A 12,268-nucleotide genomic window follows, 5' to 3' on the forward strand; every position below is an offset into this window, starting at 1 on the left:
AGACACCAGGTTTCTCTCAGGGAAGGAGCTGTGCAATGGTCTGGGTTGCTCTGCCCCTCAGTGAGCCTGGCTCTTTGCTACACAGCTGGGAGATCTCTGCAGCAAAAGAGGTCCTTGTATACAACATATATTGAAGAAATATAATTACTGCAGGACATTGTCTTCTTTTTTTTCCAATTTACCAGCAGCAAGCTCCAAAGTGACTATACAAACTCTCAGAGAAGCTGATTTTAATCACTCATGACTCATTTATAACTATGAATTAAATTTTCCAACTTTACAGCATTTATTTTGATTGCGTTTTATAATGACAGTTGCCATCCTAGTTACCAAACACTAATTTATGATATAGGTTAATTTTGCGTTATTAATGAACTATCAAAAAGGCAGTGTGACTTATAGTACTGACATTTAGCAAGTCACTAAAATATCTAGAGGAGAACTTCAGAGAGTTGCTTCTTTTTCGTTCATGAAAACAGAAAAGAATCGCAGATAGAAAAGTGAATTTTGAATATGTCTTCTTTTTTCATCCTCATTAATGAATTTTAATGTTATTTTATTTTCTGTTCAAGTAAAATACCTTAAACAAACAGTTAACAGCATGTGGATTGTCTTTCGGGAACACTGTCCATCAGATTTTTCTCATTTCATGGCAACATTTAAGCAATTAAGGTTTTAATGAGGCTGAAAATTTCCAGCCCAAATAATGTAATGAGTTTGACTATCTTCCAGAACAACTGTGGCACTAATGCAGGAATGCATTTAACCATATGCTTGAATTCATAACTGTGTTGTTGGGCAGCAGCTGTCTGCCTCTTAAGTGAGGTGTAAAGCTCACACTTAACGTTTGCTGAGCTTGAGGGTTCCTTGCACCATTGTTTTGCCTGTGTGAGAAGTACGAGTACAAAATTGCCATTTTCTCTTGTCACATTCTGCTCTCTCAATGTACTTATATCCACAAATTATTCGAATGATACCTGATCCATTACCTATTTGCAGCTTTAAAATACCACTAAAGATTCCACAGTATTTCTCAAATGGGAGGTAAGTAAGACTCTGTTACTTAACAGAATATGAAAAATTAAACTGTCTTGGCACCATGGACTGAGCTGTACTGATGAGTGTCAGGACTTCTAATTCTGTATCTGTGGTTAGTGAGAACCTTTCATTTCCTCTTCTTTTCAGAAGGGTTTTGATTCCCAATAAAAACAGTATTTGTTTTCCTAAAATGACTTCATACACAGTATTTATTTGACTGTGAAATAAATATTCATCTTCAAAAATAAAGAACTAATTAGTTTGGGGCAATTGCCAGATACCAGCAGCATACTTTCCAGAGCCACAGTAGCAAGAATTCTATGAAAATTATTCTACTATTTAGGTAACCATAGTACAGTTGTCTTCAAGTTATTTTGCAAAAGAGATGCTGACTTGCTGCCAGCACAACTAGCATTTCTACCAGCTGAGAAAGTAACTTCATGAACACTTAATTTTTTTTTTTTCTGGTGGTAAAAAATAAGTAAAAAGGAAACAAACCACTAGATAATTATTTAAATAATTCTAAAACAAGTTTAAAGAAAAAGTAAATGGCCAATTTTAGAACTGTCACATGGACTGCAATTCTGAATGTGCTTCAGAAATATACACAAAACTCCTTAAAATAAGAAAAAAAATTTTTGAATAGTGATTCCCTATTTCTGTATTTCCCTGTACTTATATGTTTGATTTAAAATTTAACTATAAACACACACAAAAAAATAAATTATTTAGTTCAGTAGCTTTTAAAATGATAACTTAACCTTACTTTGCATAATTGAGAAAAGGATTAGAATGATTCTTAAACTTATTGTATTTTAAACAACCTAGGCCAAATTTATCCTTATAGCAACTTAACAGAACTGAAATGATCAATGAACTAATTAACCCTCTTGAATTTAACAGATAATTCAGTACAAATTAATATTACACTTTAAGTATTAACTTCAGGTCCTTAATTATTTACAGTTTTGGTGTATCTTTTCCATAGTGATATAATTAGCATAGCTATGTGGGGATATATAGTAATTTTAGAAGGAGTTTGATGGCGAGATATGTTTTGAGTCCAGTTTGTGTGTCTCCCAAGCATTATAAACTTTTGAAAGGGAAGGGTGCTAAAAAATCTTTACTGTTGAATGTTTCTACTTTTAAAAAGCCTTTTGGGAAAATATTATACATTCGTCAGCATTAATCTATATAAAGAACAAACTTGGCTTCTAACACAGGGATAAACTCCCCATATATAATTGCTAATTCTACATAATACTACACTATATTATTGCTACACATAACACTAATCCTAACACTCAGTCCAGTTTTAGTCTTGCAGGGTACCTAAATCCATGAACCAGTCCTCATTCAATATGGAATAAAATCCTCTGCTACCTGGTCCCTGGTAGAAGCAGACTCCCAACATAAGCATTCTCCGTAAGCGCCACTTAGATCCCAAGAATTGTATCATGCACTGTATGTCAGAAAGGGTTACTCTCAGCTATAGTGAGAACTCAGCTTCTTTTTGCAGCTTCATCAGTAATCTTGAGTTTACCTTCTGCAAGACTAACCTTTGCTTTGACTTAGCATTGGCTGAGAAGCCACCCATTTCATGAGCTTGGTATGGCAAGGAAAGTTTAGGAGTCATGCTTCCAAACCTATTTTATCATTCCTTTTCAAATTAAAACCATTCCTTTTCAAATTAAAACTCCTAGTATTCTATGATTCTAACATCTCTAGATTTAACAGTCCTTCCAGGTAGAAAATCTTAGTTATGAAAATTAGTTACTCTTCATTATAATCTAAATATTACTTTTTATCCAGCTTTTTTTTTTTTACTCACTAGTTTTCATTTTACTTATTGCTGTAGATGTTTGTCAAACTATAAATTAAACATGACCCTTAAGACATCGTGAGGCCATCTTGGCATGGCACCTTACTTAGCAGGGAAAGCTGTTGGATAATGCTGGATAATGTTTCTCATTACCCAAAGCATGGAAACCTGCTGGTTTTTATCAAAGAATGAAGGGATCACTGAAGTTGAAAGTTGCCTTCATGTTTCACCTAGTCCTCCTGCTCTGAGCATGGTCATTGTCAAAGCTCTGAGCGTGGCTATTGCCAAAGGATGGACAAGTTACTCAGGGTTGTGTTCAGCTGAGATTTAAAACTCCCTAAGGCTGGCCAGGTGCCACTTTCCAACATCTAAACACTTACAAAAATTTGCCCTATGTCCAGTTAGGTTTCCCTATGCTGCAGCTTGTGACTGTTGCCTTTTGTCCTTTCTGTTGTGCACCTCCAAGGCAGCACTCCCAGGTATCATCAGAGAGCTGCACTAAGGTAACAGACAGCAGCAGTTACATTCCTCATCCTTGTCATCTCCAGGCTGCACAGGGAGAGTTCCCTCTGCTCTTCTTGCTCATTATGATCTAATCATCAGCTCCCTAATCATCCTAATGATCTTGCACTTACGTGTCTCTGCAGTTTAATGCCTTTATAGCAGGGGTCCCAATGCAGTTCAAAGATGTGACCTGGGGGAAAAATCCCTGCTGGCTCTGCTACCACAGCCCAGAGTGTTGTGGTGCCTGGGGTAATCTTTGCTCATTCATGTTCAGTTTGTTTTCTGCCCAGGGCTTTGCTGCAGAGCTGCTGTCCAGCCCTCAGACCCCCTCCTTTACCCATGTCTGGGTGCACCCACACCAAGTGCAGGCTTGTGCTTTGGTCTGCATTGAAACCCACAATGCTCCTGTTGACCTGACCCAGGGGCCTTTCTCGACACAGCAAATCAGTGTAATAAAAGTCTTTATTGCTTATTGTCTCAAACTTGATCATGGTTTTTTTTTTGGTGCCTGATGATAGCTTTTTACAGCACAACGTAATGTGGTAAAGCAATAAACATCAGTTTACAAAAATTAGCTCAATTTGGTTTTTTTAAATAAAACATGAATCTTTGTTTCTTTCAGAAGTCCAAATCATAGGCAAAATGTAGTGTAAGTTTTAATATCATCCTTGGCACAGCTTCCCAAATAGTCTGTGAACTTGACATGGTAAAAGAGTCTCTCAGGTTGCAGAAGCCAAGCCATAACCACCACTGTCTCATGTCCTCCTCACAGCCCTTGATGTTCTTAAAAGGCAGATACAACACAAGAATCTATTTGGCATTAGTCTCCAAAACTTATATATTTCACTATACAATGAATCTTTGCACTTTACATTTACCTCATTCTTTATATTGTCTGAAACTGATTTTCTAATATTACCATTTTAGTTTTTCTTTATAAAGCTCTCTTAAAATATGCTGTTTCTTTTATAGTTGCTTTCCAAAATAAGCTTCTTACACACATTTACTATCTAAATCAAATTAATTAAATTGAATCTTCTTTTGTAGTAAAGGAGGACAAATAGGGTGAGAAATGCAAATACTAACATATATCACTTCTCCATCAAAGGCTTTTTCTCCCAGTATGCTTTCTGGAAAATTGCTTCTGCAAATGCAAATGAAAAATAGTTGTTATACAAACAAATAGATTATATACAGCTTTATTTAACTCTCATTTTTTGATGTTTAAAACATTTCTGAATGCCACTTCCTCTTTGCAGAGAAAGTCCTATGAAACATAAATATTTTAGAGCTGCAGAATTGTTCAGATTTTAACTGCTCATGTCCTCTTTCATTTTTTATGTCAGTGGAATGCATTACTTTATTTACAGTCACAGAGAAATAAATACTTTCATGATCTGTTTGTCATATTGAGGAATAGATCAGATATGTAAAAAAGATCTTACAAGGAAAAAGGACAGCTTCAATTGTATGAGCAACGTTATTGCTGCAGATTTTAGAATTGCAGAAATTATTTATCTAAACATATGGAACTATGACTACAGAAAAAAATCTATCTTTTAAAAACTACTTGCTTAGAATAAAATAAACTTAAAAATTAATGCGGTTAAACTATGATGTAATGATTTTTTTATGTTGCCACTCTTCCATACCAGTGTTATTACATAAAAGGGAATTCTGAGACCAATGTTGCATTCAAAGTCACCTTCAAATTCAAAAAAGAAACACCTTATATGGAAAGAATTTATTATTAGTCTAATGAAAATCTCAACACTAATTACAATACAATAGACAGTTACTAAGATTAATCACAATAATACTTCCTGGTTCAGTACAAATTATCTGATCAATTCAGAAGAACATTAATAATGGAGTTGAAACTGTTGTACAAACCCTTCCTGGTACTAGCTCTGCTCTTGGGCTCTGCTGTTGGGCTCTCCCATGGGCTTTCATGTTTGGTCCTGTATTTGATAGCATCAGTGCTGCTTGAGAAAAAGAGGGCTGCAGCAAGCCATCAGCACCTTGTGCCCCTTGCAAGGACAAGTGTGGTGTTCATGATGGAGTTCCTTCTTTGCTGGAAGGAGGTGTATGATGTTGATGGTTTCTTGCTCCCTACTATGAGAACCCTCACTTGGGTCAGGTTTTCAAGACTGATTCTGTGAGCTCCTGCCTGATTGCCCTGCAACTCAATTTTATATTTAAATTTACTGTATATGGTGAGCTTTGCTCTTTCAGCCCTTTTGGCTTTGTCCAGCTCCCAAACTGCTCTTTCTTACCAACCACTGGTGACTTCTTTACAGCACTGGGGTCTCCAGCAGGAGGAGATCCCAAGCACTCACTTTTCACCCTCTGCTCTCACAATTGTCATCATTTACTCCCATTTGCAACTATCACACCATGACGATGCTCCTCTGCACTGCACCATTCTGAGGGTCACAAATACATCATTATACACATAGTAACTACTTGCTACTACTATCTGTAGAAAAATTCTAATTATCTCTCTTTTCCAGGTGTTGGTGAGTATATATGGTCTATTTAAGAGATGTGAACTTCTAGCATAGGCTTTAAAATTCTTCTTAAAGGAAATATCGGATCATTTGGACACTTCAAGATGTAGCTTGTAGGGACTTTGGTACTTCTGGACTTGGTACTTCAAATTCTGTTCTGACCAAAGTAATGCAATAAATGTGAAACAACTAAATCACAACAGAGAGCTGAAGAATGGTTGGTACAGAGTTATTATTAATAGTTCTCTGAATTCCAGTGCTCTGCACTGTCCTAACACTGGAATTGTTCCTGCCTCAAACAGATTAAATTAGGCTAAGGTTCAACTTTTGGATTTTAAAGATAACTGCAGAGGATGGGTAACAGAGAGAACACAGAAAACAAATAATGCTGGATAATTACTTCTATTGATAAAATCTGTGAATGGAGACAATGCAATATAATGCATCTAGATTTTACTAAAGGATTTGATATAATTTCTCACCAAATGATGTGTTGATTAAAAATTAGCACTATACAAAATGAATGCTGCACATGCTAAAAAGAATATGATTCAGAAAGTAATTCTAGAGAGCATCTATAATGGAGTGTTTCAGGATCAGTTCTATTCAATGTATTTATCCTTTACTGGGAAACTTCAAAGATAAAACATAATGGAGGCCATTATAAGGAAAAGAAGTAGGTTGATCAAGTGATTGGAGTTTCATGGTAATCTGGGTTCCCTGGAATAATGGTGCAGTGCAGTTCAATGCAAATACATGTCTATAAGATGCAAAGATATGGATCTTTCACTTAATATACAAAGCCCTGTTTTAGAGAGCAAGTTGAACCAAAATTGAAGACAAGGTGGATAGCAGCTTTAAACAGTTTATAGTGCTGTAGAACAGGAGATGAGTTATAGCCCTGTCCCCAAGCACATACTGGCCACAAGCAGCAGATACTGTTTTCAAGAGGCCTTAGGAAATATGGAACAGGAGTGTCTCAGGAGAATTAAATCAATGCACCTAAACCAGGAAAATTTTTCCCCATTGACAAACAATATTTTGTACACATGAGTTTAAATAATAAAAACTTTTAAGGGAATGGCTACAAGAAAATGTCCAGCAAGGAAAACTACCCTTCCTCAGAACATACTGCCTGTACTCCACTCCTCTTTAATCGTCCCCCTTTTCATCATCTAATCCACCTAGTCAGGAATCGAGTTGCTGTCCCAAAAGCCAGAACTTGGCTGGTGCTGCATGGGTTTACCATGTCACTCTGCTGGCAGGAGAAGCCAGAAAGGCCCTGTGCTCTAAGCTGAGGTTTGCAGCTGCACTGGGCCCCTGGGCTGGCTCGCAGCTGCTCCTGCCAGCTGTGCTCCCTGCAGGTGTTCCCTCAGCTGTGTTTGCTGCCTGCAGGCAGAGCGGCTGCTCGGCACTCCCAGCTGCAGGCTGCTCCCTCGCTGTGCTGCATTATTGCACTTGGGGTGTTTCAGCTCTTAGGGAAGGTTCAGTGGTGTGCAGGAACGTGGTAAAGTCATTGCCACAGAAAGAGGAGTCCCCAAATACTATCTCTTTAAGATAAATTCAGTCACTCCTTGGGATCACTTTTGTCAACTCTTCCTACTTCAGCAATTTACTGTAGATTTGTTGGATTGTCCAGGCTTTTCCAATCCCTATACCTTAGCTGATTTTAACAGAAATGTTGTCAATATTACAAAATACCTATGAAATGTAAATATGTTAAAACCTGACATGTTGTCTGTTGAAGTCAATACTTCTCACTGTTCCACAGATGCCCAGAGTGGCTGTGCCCTACAACTGCAACTCGAGCAACTCCCAAGGAAGGCCCACTGATCCCTGAACAGCTTACCTGAAACCTAGAAGGTAAAGCAATGCAGTACTGGCATATAACAGAAAAACCAGCAAAAACATGCTTGTAAAAATAATGCCTCAGACTGTGGTGGGGTTTTGAGGGTTTTTGGGGGTTTTTTTTGTTGAACTTCCTCTCCACAAGAAATTGTTTTCATTCCTTGTTTTTCTTACAGCTTCGGCTACACAGTGAACATCCTACTTTTCCTGTCTGTAGCATTTGCACTGAAGCAACTGGAAAAAAGCAAACTTGTTAGGCGATATCAGTAAGACTGATCACTTGCCTATTTTTGGCTGGTTGTCAGAGGAAGATTAAGGAACCAGTTATCCCACAAGCTAATCTTTAATGGCACCCTGCAGTGCTACTATAGATGACTTAACTGAGGCACCAGTTAGATGGTCATTACTGTACATGTCATACATACAGGATGTAAATATTTCCCAAATTTAATGCTTAAACTATTAGCCTTGCTCTTCACTTCTTCTTCAGATAAATTTTATTTTAAAACTCCATTTCAAAGAAATCTTAAAAAACAGAGATGGATCTAAAACTAGTCTAAGGGATTGTGTGGTAGGTTTCCCCAATAAGTCCAGGCTGAAATGGGACACAGCTTGAATGGGAAGGAGGAAAAGCTCTAAAACTACTGCTCTGTGACCAGCTGTGCTATTCTGAACAGTGCTAATAGTAAAACCATAGCCCATTTTCATGTCTCGTAAGTCCAAACTCACACATAGTTGTTGTGTCCATTCCTATCTGTCAATAAAACCTTTATAGGTTATAGTGTGAGTAGCATAAACTACTTCATCCTTGTGATTGTTTTTGCAGTGTTTTAGTTAACTTTATTTTTCTGCAGCATGATACATTTCATGCTGAAGGACAGTTTTTGGAAAATGTGGGCCACTCACCTGCAGTACACACTGGTTTGCCTGGGGCTTCAAGGCATCAATGCCTGGAAGCTGAAGGACCATCTCAAGAAGGAGCCCTCCCTCCTACACTTTCTTGGGGATTCACCTAGGGGAAAAAAATTCACAATGAGATTTGCTATTCAGTTCCAATATGCTGCCTGATGACCTGAATAGCTGCAATTTAGAATCAGTTGAAGCTCCTTGGATTGAAGTCTTCTCATCTGATATTAAAGTCTACAGAGTATGTGTGCATGTGGGGATAGGTGCCTAGGCTCCTTCTGTGACCAGGGAGACCTAGCAAATGCCAGCAGTGGAATCCAGGCTGGGGTAAAGCCTGCTTCAGTGTGGGTGATGCACTCTGGAGGTCTGCACTGATAGCAAGGAGCCCCGAGGCTCATGTCCAAGTCTGGGCTGCAGATACTACATTTAAACAGGAAGAATCTCATTCCTCCTCTTTTATTTCCTGTGTTCAGTAAGACCAAAGAAAACAGAGCACATAGCAATAATCCTGTAGCAATTTATAGTCACAAATAGCATTAAGAAAAGGAACTGTAATAGGCCTGACTTGTTAAACATATGCAAGCACTGGTTGCATAGGAACTAACACATAAAACTCATGGTAATTTTGTCAGTTATAATAGCAACTACAGGGAATATAAATTTCATACTCTCTCTAAATTAGCATCTCCTGTTTTCTAGAGGTGAAAAAGAAGCAACTATGAAGAAAACATTTGCAGTTTAGGGTGGATTGTGAGATCTACTTGTAATAAGATAATTATTGCTTTTTAAGATTCAGCAGAAGATATGCTTATTAAGCTTAATAATGGCTCTATTAAAATACAAAGCCAAATAATCAAGAGTTGTCCTGCCTCACAAGAGTAACAATTAAAGGGTGTGATCTGGAGCAGAAAAAGAAATAACAGCAAAGTAGACAAAAGTGAGAGAGAAACCACTCTGCTTGGAAAATGAGTATTGCAGAACAAAAGGCTATTAAAGAATATCTGAAGTAACCATGATGCTTACAGTAGAGAATATTTGCCAAGTCATTAAGTATCATTAAACAAAAACTTAAGTCACATTTAAAAGCATATTTTTTTTCATAAAGCAACTTTTCAGTAATTGCTGATCTGACCTCTGCCACTTCAAAACAAAATAACAAACAGTATTATAGATGTAACATTAGGAATTTGAGAGTTGATTCATTGTCCCATAAAAATTAGCAGCTGCAGGCTAAACTGATAATGCAGAAAGAAAAGCACTGGGAGTATTTTAACATTCTGCTGAAAGTACTGGAGTCTCACTGTCCCTCCAGATGTTAGACTGAAAGTTTTTTAAATTTCTGTTAGGAATGAGGTTTTGCAGGGGAAAAATATACATTATGTGTCCTCCCTGATGTGTAAGGATTAACTCAAACAGAAATAAAAAGCCCAAATTTCTCTAATATTTTTTTCTGATTTCTTTCTGTCCTTTCACAAGTTCTTTTAATCTTTAGGAGATGCTTCAAACCATTTTCAGACTATTTAGCTAAACTGCTGGGCTAAATTTGACCTGTCTAACTTAGAAGTCAGTAGGAATTCTATGCACCACCCAAAATATGAAATTGAGTCAGACAAATTAAAAACAATAATGTGTACAAATACTTTATACAACAGTAATTTCATAATCTCCTATAAAATCTTTAATAAAACATCCTGTTATTCTGTATTTATTGCCAGCTTGACATGAACATTTAAAGTGCAAGTCTATTTTATGAATATATAAATAGCTACTTTTTCAAAACAGAATTCCAATGGGTGAAAGAAAGAAAGAAAGAAAGAAAGAAAGAAAGAAAGAAAGAAAGAAAGAAAGAAAGAAAGAAAAATATTTATAACACACATAAAACCATTGTTGTCCGATAAATTTACACAGAAGCTTCATCCACATACAAAAGAACTCTTGAAGATGTAACAGGCATCTTTAGATTGTTACTTCATGGTTTGAAACTTCCCTTAGGAGATGAAAGGCAGGAAGTGTCTGTGTCAGGTAGACAAACATACTCTTGGCATTTCACTGGAAACACTGTGTTAACTTCCATTGCTTTGCAGCTGCCTATAAATTCCAGACATTTTAAGTTAGAGCTTCTCAAACACATTCTCCTTTTCTAGCCTCTAAACCTCTATGATCCCATGAAACAAATTAAGAAATAATGAAATGCTGCATAGTTTGTGCACTATATTATTTTCTTTTATGTGTTACTAAAAGAATTGTTTCTTTTCTGCCATTAAGTACAGTACTTCCAGCTGCTTGATCTGAAAACACATCAGTGTTATGGAACTGTTCTTTTGTCTTTTTCTACTTGGCAATGGCTCAGAACAGCTTTCCCATCAGACTTTGCCTGTGGAAGGAAAAAGAGAGGAACATTGCTTGTATCTTCAAAATTATTGTGTGAAGTTTTATATATATATATATGTATGTACATATGCATATATATAGATCCCATAATTGCCATGCTTTTTATCTCAGCTTTCTCAGATTTATTCTGCAGAAAACATAATCAGGTGGTGAAAAAAACTGATTAACACCCTTTCAAAAAGCAAAGAAAAGTGTTTCTTTCCTTTTTGCTTCCTCTGAATTAATATTGAAATTTCTATATTTTATCTGGGCCTATTTTTTTTTTTCCTTTTTTTTTTTTTAACTAGGAGTTTAGATGGATGATTGAAAAGCAATTGTGGCATCATGGTCTACCAAAGAAGTATTACAAACCTATAATCTCGACTCTTGATACAGGGGTAAAATGCTCCAAAATGGCATTATTACTGCTTGGAAAAAATATTAGACAAACCTTTAAAGGAAAATGTTCAGAGAGATCTGGAATGGGAAACCATGGCATAACTGAGAACATCCACCATCATCTATTGATAAAGAGAGGATCTGGAGAAGGCAACTAGCAACTGAGAGAGTATTTCTCACCACAGTTTTAGTAATGGTTATTCAATGGCCACAGATGTCCTGTTGGCACACACAGTGCAGTCTAATCATTCCTGACCATGAAAGATCAACTACACGTGATATCCGTGGGGACAGCATAAAGTAAAAGCAGAACAGAAAGGGCAACATTTTGAGCAGCTTGCCTGATGTGAGCAACCTTCCAGGTGTGAGTTTCAGCCGTATCCCAAAACACCAAGCTCTGCCTTGCTTTGCACTCTCATTTGGTAAGTGAAAAATAGATTGTATTTCACAGCACTTTTGCAGCTGAGGGCGGTCCTTTGTTCTCCAAATAATCGCTGTATCTGCAGGAGTTTGAGATCAGCAATTTAATTTCTACACAGCCCCATTTTCTCTCCTCCATACCTGTGTTTATGTGGGGGAGAGGGAGGGAAAAGGCAGGAAGAAGAGCATAGTCCTAAGCTATCAGCAAGAGTCTGGAAAGATTTTATCGTATCCCACAAGCGCTGGACTTTGGTTTCACCAAAACAGGAGGTGGGGCTGCTGTCAAGTGCTTGTGAAATTGCCTGAACCAAGAAGGAGTGGATAGAGCAGAAAACTTAGAAGGAAACTTTGCTTTACAAATAATACCCCAAAATATTTTTGGTACATCCCTGAAGCTGCATTATATTTGAGTACAAGCTACAACTGCAACGACCTCCTAATCAAAGTTCAG

The sequence above is a fragment of the Oenanthe melanoleuca genome, chromosome 1A, assembly GCF_029582105.1.
Source record: "Oenanthe melanoleuca isolate GR-GAL-2019-014 chromosome 1A, OMel1.0, whole genome shotgun sequence".
Taxonomy (NCBI): Eukaryota; Metazoa; Chordata; class Aves; order Passeriformes; family Muscicapidae; genus Oenanthe; species Oenanthe melanoleuca.